General features: G+C 48.7%; 1 protein-coding gene across 1 annotated transcript in view; it reads left to right on the top strand.

Annotated features, from left to right (window-relative positions):
• The first annotated feature begins 1538 nt into the window (after positions 1 to 1538).
• LOC144180535 (uncharacterized) overlaps positions 1539 to 14744 on the top strand; it is a 35579-nt gene continuing 22373 nt past the window's right edge. Inside the window, exons 1-3 of the mRNA XM_077708865.1 lie at positions 1539 to 1720; positions 3898 to 4029; positions 12757 to 12846. The gene's annotated coding sequence lies outside the window, so the exon portion shown is untranslated. The remainder of the gene's footprint in view (positions 1721 to 3897; positions 4030 to 12756; positions 12847 to 14744) is intronic.

The raw sequence follows: 14744 nt of genomic DNA, 5'->3' as shown, positions 1-14744 counted from the left end.
TGCAACAAGACCAGTCATTCCCTCTCTAGGCAGGCGCTATTAGTTTAGAGTAATGATTTAATTATATGCTTGGTATCGCTTGAACTATTGCCGAAAGGATCTCTGCTTAACTACACACTCACGCACGCCCGCGCGCACAGAGACAGACACACGCAAGCACACACACAAACACGCACGCACACACGTATATGCATATGCACACCCACGCACACACGCACACAGGCATACAAACACGCACACGCAGACACAGAAGCATGCATGCACACACGCACGCAAACGCACACACAGACACACACGCACGTAAGCAGACCTGCACACAAACATACGCGCACGCACACGCAGACACACACGCAAACAAACATACGCGCACGCACACGCAGACAAGCACAGACGCACGCACAGACACAAGCACACGCACACAGACACACACACTCATAAGCGCACACGCACGCATGCATATGCAGGCACAAACACGCACGCACACACAAGCGCATACACACACACACAGACAAGGAAGCACGTACGCACGTATGCATACATGCATACGCACACGTACATAGACACAGAAACGCACACGCACGCACGCACACATAGGGACACGCACACACAGACACGCGCACGTATACGCACACACGCACGCTCGTGTCAAGCTGGCATGCCGCTATTTGTGGCGCTCTGTGATTACTCACAGCGTAAATCACGCTTACGAAATGCATTGCAGAACCGCGGTGCAGTGATTTTTTTTTTTTGTTCTGCGCCAGTTATTTGCTCACTGTTCAACGTTACTGAAAACGTCGTACGGATCAGTATCTGGCTCCTGAGCAGGAATGTATAGTGGTGAGCTCGCTTGGGATGAACACTGGAGCACGTGGCCGCCGGTACTATCAGAGCAGCCTACCGTGGGATGCGCGAAGCAGCACTCATGCGCTGTGTGTGTCGAGCGAGGATATGCTTTCAGCGCGCGCATCGCGTCATCGGAGCGTCTGAACATCGTCTGAACATCGTCTCCTAACTACATCTTGCTCGAAGCGATGGACAATCGGCCGCTGTATACAAAACTGGAAACTGGAATACGGAAGAAAAATGTTTGTGATGGAGCGGTTATCCCTTCATTAGCTTGATGCAATGCAATCGGTTCGGCACATCGCAACTCGACAGCTTGCTTCAGGTAGACTCAATGAAAAGATGTCGCTCATTTGAACAGCACTTTATTGTCTGTAAGTGGTTGCCAAGGAAACCGAAAGAACTCATAAGCACAATATTCATCATAAATGAAAGCTGAAAGTGCGCTTGGGCACTGCAGCCTCGATTCAATTTACGGTGAAAAATCACCTTTGTGGTGCTTATCACGCATGTTCATACAAGGATCGAGGATTCGAGGTTCAAAGCGAGACACGATTAGCAGACGACTCGCAACGTAGCAGAACACGAGCAGACGCTTCGATGAGAAAGCGAATTCTGGCTAGACACACACAGCGCATGCGTGATGCTTCGAGCAGCCCACGCTAGGCTTCTCCGATAGTATCGGCCGCCACGCGCTCCCGTGTTCACCCTAAGCGAGCTCACCACTGTACGCTTGAAGCAGGAATGGCTCTTAACATATTTTGTTTTATTTTTCTTGGCTTAGCCGGATTTCATCGTGGACGGAACGCTTTCCGTTGGCACGGCGGTGACATCTGCATCGCAAAAACGCCCTTCCCTAGAAGCTAAGGAAGAACCGGTAAGCTTTTCCTGTTCTGTTACAATGCTGTGGGCAGGTTTCTCGGCCCTAGGGCGAATAAGCACGACACATATAAAGAGCTGACAGCGGCGCTGTCTCGCCCCCCATTCAGTGGGGCTTGTAGCCCCCTTTCGGATTTTGTATGCAGTGTTTCTTTTTCGAATTGCAACCACTAAACATCAGCAACTTGCACAATTTTCTGTTTTGTCGATCTGCTTCTGTATTGGAACTGGTAGCTTATTAGGCAATCATTGCCTTTGTTCCCATGTTGTCAAAGTAATCTGCTCTGGCGTATTTGTGTTTTTAACGGCAGTTGACTAGATCTATTCCTTGATCATTTCTCGTTACTTCAACAAACAAGGCGTCCACATTAGTGCTAGGGCAGATGAAAGGGCAGTAAGTTGTATAGGACAGGTGCTAACTTGAAAACGCAGGATTTCTTAACAAAGAGCCACTGTACTGCGCAAACAGCGCAGGCTCAGCAGTTGTTTTATACCGTTAATTCTCAGGTATAACCAAATATTGCCGCGGTCTGTGAGTCTTCACTTGAGACAGTGTCATTGCTGGTGACACCAGTGCAGAGTAGCTAAGCTGCGATTCCAGTAGAAAAAAATGTCATGCGCCTGAAACAATGTTGAACCCAAAATAAAATGCTCGAGAACTTCCGTTGACAACACCTCTTAGAGGAAACGTCTTGGCACTGGCATTCGAATATGCCAGCATGACGACAAGCTGCGTCACAACGAAACTAACTGCCTAGGTTTTATATGCAGTTCAAGCACAGTTTAATCCGAACTAGGTGCATGAGCATTTTTTATATCACTTATGTTTACTGAATAACCCAAAAGTTTCAGTCGATTTCGGAAGACCTTCAATGACACCTCACAACCGCCGATGGTTCCTGCTATAGGCACAGAAATCACTTCACCTTTTATAGACAACCAATACTGGACACTGGGGGAATTGCGGAGGTGTAATATCTTCCCTACCTCTCTGAGCCCGCCGGGGAGGAGAGAGGGGTGGTCCCTGTCTTTTCGTAGCCGCGCGGTCCGCCACCCCGCCTTCTTCCGTGAGGATGCCAGTGAGAGCGGGGGGGGGGGGGCGTGGCCGACCCCCTCACGTGACCGGTTTGTCCAGAAGCTCCGGGTGAGCTGGACCGGGGCCGATGACGAAGGAAGGCTCTCTTTGGATACCAGCCATCATCTGAAGCTTCCTTAAGTATGCGTTGCATCTTTTTTGCCCTTCCTTTGTCCGCCCTCGCGCCTGTTTCTCCCGTCCTGACCAAGGTGGTCTTGTCGGTGGTAGAGCGAGGGGCCCGACGTACCTTATAGCAGTGCAATATACGTCTGGATTGGCGATTGCCGTGTCTTGTGTGTGTTGCTTGCTATTTGCTGCCTCTACGTTAAGTTGGCGGTCCGTGGTGGCGTACAGTGGAGTGAGCCTTCCAGCCGAGTCTTGAGGATAGAGATTGGTCGCCGTAAGAACCCTGGTCCCCATATTTTTGGCGCCCCACGTTGGTCGCACTGCAATAAGGGACGTCGGGCGCGTCGCTCTACCACCATCAAGACCACCTTGGTCTGTACGGCGGAAACAGTCGCGAGGGCGGACAAAGGAAGGCCAAAAAGATGTAAGACATACTTACGGCCGCTCCCGATGATGGCTGGTATCCAAAGAGAGCCTTCTTTCGTCGTCGAACCCGGTCCGGCCCACCCGGAGCTTCCGGACAAACCGGTCACGTGAGTGGTCGGCCGCCACCGCCCCGCTCTTACGGGTATCCTCCCAGGGGGAGGGAAGCGCGCGGCCGCGAAAAAAAAGAGAGAGGGACCACCCCTCTCGCCTCCGCGACGCGCCGAGAGAGATAGGGAAGATGGCGGACCTCCGCGATTCCCACAACACATTTGTGTGTTTGTGTGTAACAGCGTTGTTGCTGACGGAGCTAGGATGCTTATTGGTCATTACTTACACAGGAGAATGTGAAGTATTACAGCAAAGTTCACCGAGTGAAGGTTACTAGAAGTTCGATCTAAACCAATTTTATAGTACTTTTTGCATTAATTATGAACAATGGCATGTTGCTTAATTTATTTCGCTTACCTTCCGGCTGTTCCCTGTCTGAAATGTTCGTAACACCGTGTCGGAATTTTGAGTTCTCTTTTCTCATTACGTTCTTCTGATAGCCCACCGCTGGACCTTCATCTTGGCATCGAGACGCTTCGAAAAAATCCACCCCCCTTGCCTGTCTCCTTCCGCGCTTTTCCCCAAGTGAAGAACCAGAAGAATGCCACTCGAGGTTCACGGACAAGACAGGGGTAAGTTGATCTGTGTGTCCCTGAGTATGGAAGAGCTCAGTACAGGAAAACGAAAATTCCCCTTGAAAAAAAAAAAAAAAGAACCACCACATATGCCAAGCGGTGTACGTTCTGGCGTTTTCCATAATTTTGTTGTATTTCTCTTATTTTTTAGTTTTTCCCAATTTCCTTCGACCCGTTATCTCTATTTCCGCCATTATAGCGATTACAGGTGGAAGTCCCGCGATATCTGCATTTTTGTGGAAGTGCAGGGCGTTACACAGCCATGGCTGTGGGGATACTGGGCAAAGGATGCTACGCATTAATACAGTGAGGCACTTCGGAGACAAGGGCTTAGGAAGCACAGACCCTGGCGCGAGATACTGCGCTTACCTGAGCACTGAAACAGGGTGTCAGTCAAGATGGAGACAGCCGTGCACTCTCTGAAAAATGATCAGCAACCGACGCTAGAATGTCTTTAGTGCGAAGTCACTGCGCCGCGACGACGCAACGCACGTTTTAGAGCACGCAGCGATGGCGTCACGCCTACGACATATCACACGCGATGTGTCTGCTGCAGCCGCCGAAACCACGCGACTTATACAGAAAACAAAGTAATTGATCAAAGAACAATTCCGAGCAAGGAGTCTTGCGGAATGCCCGTTAACTCTCTTCTCTTTAAAGGAGCCATTAAGACAAAATACAAGTTTGTTTTATTCGAAACATTTCGTGTTTTATAGTGCCCCCAGCGCTTGTCCGGATACAAACGATGCTTTGTTCACTGATAAATTAATCAATTTAGGTTTAAATTTTGATTTTCCTGTTAAATCTTGTGTTTTCGTGGTCTGCAATGACATCACAGGAACCGACCGTTCTGCATCCTAGGAAGCCTTGATTCACGCATGCGCTGTACAGGGTGAAGACGCGTATAGGCCTCCTGCGCTGGAGTTTCGGCGACATGCAGCGCCCCTGGCGGCCGACGCCTCTGGGTAGTACAAAAGCAGACGACCCTCGCCGCCCTCCATGTGTTTTCAATTACAAGCCAGAGTGAAAGTTGGTTGTGGCGCTTTGTGGCGTGTTTAAATGACTGCATACTGTATGAAATAGCCCTTCAAGTAGTTGCAGAGGCTAAACAAAATAATATCCGCTAAAAGAAGCCGATTTGTCGGCTTTCTTTTGAGCGAGCTGTCGCGGCGGTCGCGGCGTGGGACAGTATCGCCAGATCGGGTGGTTTAACTGTTTGACGACAGTTACAGTTTTTTTCTTCTTGCGTGCGGTCGACAAACGAAAGTTCACGAGTAGAATAAACACGGAACGCTGCTCATCCTATATCCTGAGGTAACTGCAAAAGGTTGCTTCAGCGGGAGCATGGAAGCGAACGGCTGACTCAGCTGACACTGCTGGCCTGGCGCCACCTTTGAAACCAGTGGAATTTTGTTTCGTATTTTCGCAAACTAAGTGATTCTTGCGTAACGTTTTACGCCGCACAATTTACGAACGGCAGGGTACATGTATACTAGCGAGTAGGTGGGGCAATAGCACCAAATAAACAAATTAAGCGCTATTAAAGGACGCAAAACATGCACCAAATCTCACGCCCGCTGCCTGCAGAGATGTGTACTTCTATAACATCACATAACACAGCATAACATAACACAGTCACATACACGGCGCGGGGCCCCGAATATTTACATACGACTGTGTTGGTTTTCTAGTGGAGGGGTCGTCGAAGCTGAACGCCGACACGCCAGTTTTGACTTCAAATGGAGTTAGACAACGAGACAAGAACAGAGAATTGGCGTCCCCCACTTGAATTGCCCCCCCCCCCCCCCACCCCCCATCTTCACACTTCGCCAGATTATTTTCAAATAGTATTAGAAATTCGCTGATTTTTTTCTCTTTGCTTTCAAAGCCCCCCTGCTTCCCCCCCCTCCCCCCCCCGATTTGCCGTCCAGCCCTCCGCCGTGTCGGCTGCATGGAACTCGGCCGCATGCTGACCCTCATTCTAGGCTATTAAGTGCGAACTGGGAATGTATGCTGCAAGAGCGTAATTAAGTAAAGTGAGAGCAAACAAGGAAAGCGAGCGGCCTCTTAGTTCGCCCGACAACTTTGTTTTACGGCCATTAATTTCGGAATCGCAAAACAGATTTCACGCTTCTGACGGTCGCGGCATTCTGCCACTGAGACACGCAACAAAACAGCAAGCTAAAGCTGCACCATGTATTCGTAACGGCGACGCAAACGAGCATTAATGAAAGTGCACGCTTAGTGTGCAGGTACGCAAAAGAGCGGCGCACCGCAGCGGCGAGCCTGCGGTCCGCCGGACTCGCTGGCTTTTTAAAGCGCGTTCATCGCCGATTGCGTCACTTTTCTTTTTTGATCGGCTGTTTCTGAGAAGTCTTTTTCACCTAGAGTATTAGTTTAAACTAGAAATTTCACTTAAAATTTCACTTCGCACGACCATCGATCGGTGAACCTGCGAGTAGCAGACGCCGTCACGGTCCCGGCACTTTCGTCGGCGCTGTAAACGTGTTTAGCGCTGCAAAGCTTTTTCCCCTAATGCCAAGTTGATCGCTGAAATATATCGGACGCGTTGGGGATGAGCTGGTGACCACGTCGCAAAATAATCGGGAGCGTCGAGCTCATTTTGCTTCTGTCAACACGGGATCCTATGGGACCCGCGCAGCTTTGTACTACCCGGAAGTACTGCCCGGAAGCCGCTTGCGCAGCGCCCCCTGGGCAGCGCAGGAGGCCTATTCGCCGCGAGCTCGACATGTAGGTGGCGACAGCGTCGCGCTGCTAGTGTGGATGCTCCGCTGAGCGGCCCGTAAGAATGCACACTGCGGGCGCGCTTCGTGCTTTTTTCTCGCCGTATGTGCGCACGAAAGGTGCAAACAAGAGTGGTATGCTGTAGTTCGGTTCCTCAACGTTCAATGTATAGCATGGAAGCGGCAGTCAGTTTTCTTTACTACGCCAAAAAAAGCGACGGCTCATCGGGAATCTCAGAATGGCCTAATTGTGACAATGAACTTGTACGCTGTGGCTCGTAGCAAGCTCGATCTTTCCAGACTATGGCTTTGAGCCTTCAATAAAAGCATAAATAGAAACAAATCAGGTAGCCTCGATCTCTGAAAGTCAGTTTACAACGGCAATCTCAATAGCTTTCACTGGTAGCATGAAGCATTCTTGCATTTGTGGGATGCCCTGAAATGGTAACACCACTTAACTGACCCGAAATTCTTTCTAAGAGCTTACAATATTTTTTGTGTGTTCAAAAGGCAACATAAAATTACTGAATTTTGATCAGCGCAGAGATATAAATGTAACCGCTCTAACGGGTCTTTTAAATGAAATTTTAGCGACTCTGAAGGAAGGTTTGATGAATAACGGTTTCAGATCACTTATTTACGGCTTTCGTCGCAAGTGAACTTGCGAATTGAATTGTCAACGCACGCAGTACAATCAACATCTCATGTTTAGCTAGGTTTTCGCAAAGTGACAAGCAGGTTTACAGTGTGCAAACCAAGCTTCTGGGACCTCACAGTGAGCACAAATTTTCTGTTACGGCTGCTGTGTTGACCATTTGCGTTCCTTTTAAAATCTAACAGGTGCCTGCAACAGCGAGATGTGTTTGCATTCTTGCGTATAAGGTCGCTTACGAACCCTAAAGATGGCAATAAATGAAGTTGCGCTGTTGCAGATGTAGTAAAACATTTCCTTTTTATTTCTCGTTGCGAATCAGCGCAACGGATTCCCGGTAACTACTTTGTTTTGTAACTGAATATCGCCTTTGTCTTGGCATTTAATTCTTGAGGATTGGTTAAAAAATGGAATTCTGTGCATTTCTTTTTTTTTTTCGGGAAGAGGGGGGGGGGGGGGTCCTGCTAACGTTGCAAGAGCAGAGAGAAGAGAACGCTTGTAACGCGAAAAGCCAAACTATGGTTATCAGTATTACTTACAATCGAAACTACACTAGGCGTTCTGTTCTGTAGCGGTGAAAAAGCAGCACTTTAACACGTATTTTCAAAATTAATTAACCCCCCTTTGGTCCGAGATCGTCCAGGAATTGTGGCTCGCCTTGTTCAAAAATGTATTGAAAGCAAGCATTGTGGGAAAAATTAAAAAAAAAAACAGCGAGTCATGGCACACACCCCTCACACATGTGGGCAACAACGTGCATTATATTACGCGTTTTCTCCTCTTTCTTTAAACTTAGGTCCACCTTAAGAGGTTAAGACGTGACCATATTAAGCATTTGGTTATGCCGTGTGAGACACGTTTCTGGACAACGTGATTCATGCCGGATTTGAAAGTTATATATATGAAAATGACACACGAAATGCCATATGACAGACGCAAACTCACAACTGCTTAATTTTACCGAAAAACCCCCCCTAAATACTCTTGCGCATCCATAGAAACGTATTTTAAATAATACGTAAAATTACCAACTCGATGCAGTTGAATGAATGTTTATTCCTCCTCCTCAGTGTAAACAACGACTGTCCAAAAATGGTATTTATTTTAGAAATATACGGGAAGGACACGATCACACAGGCGCTTGCTGGTGTAAAATACGTGTCCAGTAATGTATGGGCGATAGCGCACGGGTCGTGTGCAGTGAAAATGTTTTTGTTTGTTTCTTCTTTCTATAAGGACACAGCGCAGTTTTACAAGGGTGTGGAATTTGCACGCGTATGCACAGGTCTTGTCGCTTCTTACCCGTTTCGCGTACTAAACTTTTATCCTTAAATAATCACTACGCCACCTTCAAAAAGCACCCTTCGACGTTCCCGAAACGGCAGACGACTGCACTCAACAATAGGAAAAGTGCAATGTGTGGAAGCAATGTTCACACTCAAGCGGTGGCCACGGCGAAGATGTTTCGTGGAATTAAACCAGCGCATTAACCCTCAACGGCCGCTGATTATTGCGTTTCTAGAGGAAATGCGGAAGCAGAGGTAACTATGTCATTGCTTACTGCCAAACAAGCACACATATTGGTTGTTTTGTCGTGTGCAGCACGCGTCTTGCGCCGCACGCAACGTGAAAAAGCAGACGACGCGAGAGCGCCATCCACACTAGGAGCGGTTCGTCCCGCCGCCGCCAGGGGCCGACTGTGTTCGCGCTCGGGGCGAATACCCTGGCGCCGCCATTTTGAGTTACTCGCTCGCCGCCGAAGCAAGTCATTCTATTGAGAGTTATAGCAGATCGGAAAAACGGTTCCGGTACGGTAACGTCTACCGTCTGGACCCCACGGCCCATGCGCAGTACCCTACCGCAAACCGGAGCGACTTGGCCGGACGGTAACGAGACGTACCGTGTCCGTCGTTCCAAAGTGGACGGCCGCTTTCGAAGAGTTCGGTAGACGAACCCTTGGCTCACGCCTAGTAGAACGGATTGCAAATATGAGATCGTTTAAGAAAAATGAGGTTGCAACAAGTGATTCTGACAGCTCAAGCAGCAAGCGAAACCCAGTCCCGACCAAACTGCCGTGGCTTGTGTCGTCGAGCGACGCATGTACGATAGGTTCTTTTAGGTTAAATAAAGGCGATCCGGCTACATAACTAGTAATAACAGCAACATGGGGCCCGTCTACAAATCGGCGGGTGGAGAACAGGCGGTATCAGTGCGAGGAACTCTCAAATACAACGAAAATCTAGAAGCAGCCAGCCGTATGTACTGAGAGCGCATCTTGACCAGCTGGCGCCACCTGTTGAGATTGCGTAGAAGTAAAATGCCCGCTTCATGTTCACGCAGTCGCTAATTCGAATCTGTAGGGACGTTAGATATTTTTTTATTCTGTCTTTAGCGCTTTTGAGAACTGAAAACTAATATTTCAGCACAGGATAAGCCACAGACTCACGAAGAATTGCCAAACGACGTACAACCCAAGTCGCTCCCAGTCACGGTAGCATGTCCGGTAGTTACGGTCTGCTATAACTCTTAAAACGAGCCTTCCCGGTACGGTCCGGTAACGAGTCCCGTGTACCGTACTGGAACCGTTTTTAGGGGCGAAGCTCCTTAAGTCATGGGTCTGTCCATCCCTTGTGTCTCGTGGTACGTGACCGCCGCGTGCTTTCGGAGATGTCGCAAAGTGGGCCGCGTTGCACGCGCAAGAACCGGCTGCAACCGGCAGCGCAAACTCGGCACCGGGAGCGCGAGCTTGTCTGTGTTCGCCAACGGAGGCGCGAGCGCACGTGCACTGCGAGGGGGAGATCACGCAAGAGATCACTCCACGAACGCAGGCAGTCGTTCTCGGAGATCGAACGAGGCGCAAGGACCTTTGCTCGTTTCCTCTCGTCTTTTCTGACCTGCTATAACTCTCTTATCAAACGAAGTTTGAATCATCTTATGTGTTTCGTGTTGCTGGGTCTCGTGGGAAACGAAAAGAACCACGCGTGGAGCACGTTGACCCAATTGCAGCGGCACGCGACCGTTCAAAGAGTGTCTCCACCCTGTACGATGGCGCTCGCATCGAGGTACTCTACTGCAGCCGATTGTGCATGGCCGGGTTATAGCGGCGGCGTTCGCGCGTTTGTTTACATTACGGAACCTAGATGGCGCCACCATACTGTGGCAAGCCGTTTTCTGCCTTAGGTTTGTTTTTGACCGTATTTAAACCTGGCTTATTTTTTTTTATGGGAGAAAATAATAGTTTCGTAAAACTTAGTGCTCACTCGACAAATATCGTCACGTAAGACACCGTTGCTTGCGCGAATCGGCCAATTAGTCTTAGACAACCTCAAAGTCCCGCAGTGCTGTGCAGATAAACCAAGCATAGGGTGCGCAGTACCAACAGCAGTACACATCAGCACTCCTATGTTTACATGTGCTTTCGTAGCTTCCACTGTTTGTCCCACTATTCGTATTGCTTTAAAAAGAATGTGATCTAAATTTAAGCACAATTAGCTCGTTCCGCATGCTTAGAAGCTCAGCCTAATTTGTGTTGGCTTTTGCCGGCCTCCACCAATCGCAGAGCAGGCTGGTATGGCATAGGTTCTGTTGCGGGAAATGAGCAAGTGGGTCGCATGACAATTCCCTTTTTTCCTAATTATATAGCCAATTCAAGCGAAGTTTGCGTATAACTGGTGTCAGTATGATTATAATGAGTCAGTCTTTTGAATGAACCAAACTTGTGTTTTGTCTTCATGGCTCCTTCAAGCCTCAAACCTGCCTTTTCTCTCGATGTGGACACAACTGATGTCCAGGGTTTTGTATCGACTGGACTCTTAGGTTTTATTAATTACAACCTAATCAAGCTAGCTTCCATAAACCCGCAGACATAATTTTTGCACATTCCATTTCCGTTTTCGTCTCCACGTCAGACTGCGCTTAGAAATTCGAGCTTAAAGGGGTCGTGCACCTAAAACACAAGATTGGTTTATTCGAAAGGTTGCCTCGCGAGACTCATACTTACACCCCTTTTAACACACACTTCCCTCAAATAAGCTATATAATGAGCACAAAAGGGAATAGCCATGAGACCCACTAGCTCATTTCCTGCAACAGAACCTATGACGTCGTACGCCCTCGGCGATAGGCTGAGGCCGGCAAAAGCAAACGCAAATGAGGCAGGAACTATAAGCTTGCTGAACGAACTATTTGCTGCTAAATGTAATACATATCGATTTTACCGCAGTAAGGATGGTGCGGTAAACAATGAAGGTTACGAAAATACACGTAAACATACGGGTACCGAGGCGCGCTGCTATTGGTACTGGGCGCACTATGCTTGTTTTAGGTTCACAGCAGTCAGTCGCTGTGGATTTGTCTTATACGACACTGGCCGATTGGCGTAAGCGGCGTTGCCCTACATGACCCTGTTTGTCAAGCATACCCCATGTTTCATGAAACGAATACTTTCTACCGTAACAAAAGAAAACCAGTTGTAAATATGGTCAAAAACGCAATGGCGGACAACTGTTCGTGGCTGAGCATGCTAGCTCCATCCATGGGAGGTTTGGTGGGAAGCAAGGCTGCTGAGCCTTGCTTGAATACGTTTGAATACGCGCCGTTATGACTTCATTGCAGACGTTACGAAAACACACAATTTAACGGGAGAATCGAAATTTCAACTGAAATAGATTAATTTCTCCTTGACTACGGCATTTGCTGACTGGCAAGCGCTGTGGGCACGATAAAGCGCGAAATCTTTCGAATAAAACAAACTCGTATTTTGCCTGCATGGCCTCTTCAAGTTTTCTTCGTACGAGGCATCTGTCCGTGCAAGTCTTGAGCCGCACAAATGAGTCTGAACGAATTGTGAGCACTTAGTGAGTTCCGGCTCCTGACCCTTTGTAAGTTCGAATGAGCACATATCAGCGCGGCTGCGGGGAGTTTGACTGTAGTGAGTCTATACCATCTCGTCGCCAGTGAGCACAAGCTTGGTGAGAAGAAATGCTCTCCAACATGACAAATGTGGGAGTGTGTTTGCTCGGCGAACCTCAACTTTGCCGTAATATGCGGTTTCACATGGAGGGTTGCTGTTGATGGGAACTTTGTGATGACTTGTCGCTATAAAAAGCTGCTGATAAAACACAGCGGTGTTTATAAGAGGCTCGGATAAGCTCCTCTTGCTTCCGCTCTTCCTGGTAGTGTTGGTTCTTGCTTGCTTATTTCTTGTGCATGCTTCATTCGGCCAACGTTAAACGCCATCGGGGATGTGATGGGGCCAAGCGTCTCTGAGCCGATCCTCTGACGCTTTGAGCGGGAACCGCGCTTTACTCTTAATTTCCTAACTGGCAGGATTCCATCGGGGAGAAAACGACATCCCTCCGCACGGTGGTGTCAACTCCGGCCCGACGACATTCTTTCGATGAAGCCAAGGAGGAACCGGTAAGCTGATATCTTCCTGTTTTGAGTGTGAGTAGTCGACAGGCTTTGTGGCCCCAGCGCAAAAAAAAAAAAAAACACTATGTAACATTTTAAGTAAGGAGGTACTGGCCCTGTATCGCCATGGAAGGCTTAATGGCTTTGACTTCCAAATCACGGATGCAGACTTGAATTGTTTTTTGCGCTCCGCCTACAGAACGCGTGCAATCGGTCCACTTCTTGGCTTTCTCAAAGGATTCACTAGACGAGTATGGCGGCTCTGTTGAGCAAGAAATTTCCTGTGTAGTTTGTTGACAAATAATCATTTTGTGCTCGTGTGCCCGAATGGCATTACACGATCCTCTTAGGGTGTGTATTACAGGGAGAGTTTTTGCGTTTATATAAATGTCTTGAAAAAAAAATCGTTAAACCAACTTTCACCCAGTGTGAAATCTGCTGCAACAGCGGATCTGTGGTTCTCTTATATCGGCTCAAATGTAAACAGCCGCTCACCGGACAACAGCTGAGCCGTCGCCGCTAAATTCTACAGTTTGCGCAAAGAAATCAGCAGCTAAAGGTCAGCGGCGGGAGTGTCCTTCGTCTATCGGGGAGGTGAGGTTCGCACGCGCCCCTGCCAGACCACTATCGGAACGCCTGGGAACCTCCTCACCGGCGGTTCCTAGAGGCTAGACCTAGTGATAGAGGCCGCCGGCGGTCCTGGGAACCTGCTACAACCCAGCAACACCGGCGCTGTTCGAAACCCGACCAGCTGAAGGCCAACAGCTTCGCTCTAAAACACGTGTGCTCGTCTCTCCAACCGGCTCCCTCTGAAGGGGTATCAAAAGCGACTCGGATAGGGAGTCCCTGCTGTCATAGGACCAGCTGACGCCGGCGATGGCAGTTCTCTCTATCCAAACCAGTTAATCCTATCTTCTCTCTATCCAAACCAGTTAATTACCACAAGGTATTTCTACCTTCATAACAAGGAGTACATAAACGCCCTGAAATACCACTTTTTACCGCTATCAACACATAAACAGCACAACTAATTGAACCGTGTTTCTTGTAGCGCGAGCAGCTACACGTCGGCGTGTCCTTGTGTTGCAAAATAAAGTGGCTTGCAAAGGAAGCAAACATCGGATCGCGTCTGCATCTCTTCAGAGAATGCTTCATGGAATAACAGCTCGTTCGCCTACTTGTCTTCTTTGTCCTTAGCCTCCGCAGGCACGCGGCGTTCCGCACCCAAACAGTCCCGAGGCGTCACGTGCCTAAACAGAGGCTTCGAAAAGATATTTTCTTGTCCCTCTCTTCAGCCTTGCTGCCAAAAGTTAAGAGGATAGTTAAACAAGAGGTTTATATAAACAGAAGCGTTCGGAACATCTCGAACAGCTGGCACTTGTCTTACATGTCCACATTATTTAGCGCAAAAAACTGCACGTACAATTGCGGCAAAATATATATAATTAACCAGGAGTCCTCGCCCTTTTACTTAGAAATGCTCTTTCGGTTCCTTTTTACGACAGCAAGGGAAAAAGAGTGGCCGTCGAGGAAAAAGACGACGAGTTCAGATTAGCGCAGAAAGGCTCTAGAAGAAAGAAAGCAAAAAAATATCCGGGGCATCTCGCCCGGCAGCCGCGCTCCGGCCGGTGTCCTTTCGAACACCAACTGCCACAAGAATACGCGGATATTCTGTGGCCGGTGGCTTGCCGTGCTTCGGCTGAAGGCCGCTTCCCGAAAGAAAAACGGATGCCCTAAAGCCGTACTTCGGCCGTTCTCTTTCTCAACATCGGTAGCTGAAAGTGAACTGAATATCTGGCAGCCGCATAGCTGCCGTTGTGCGTATGAACACGGGCGGCCAGAGAAATCCCGAAGCGCTGGTTGCCGAATGTTGGCCGTTAATCGTATGATCAGTGGCTGCCAGA

Source organism: Haemaphysalis longicornis, unplaced genomic scaffold (assembly GCF_048455015.1).
Source record: "Haemaphysalis longicornis isolate Haplotype H1 unplaced genomic scaffold, Haemaphysalis longicornis Haplotype H1 scaffold_4, whole genome shotgun sequence".
Lineage (NCBI taxonomy): Eukaryota > Metazoa > Arthropoda > Arachnida > Ixodida > Ixodidae > Haemaphysalis > Haemaphysalis longicornis.
The sequence above is the reverse complement of the archived record's forward strand: the minus strand, read 5'-3'. Positions and strand labels throughout refer to the sequence as shown.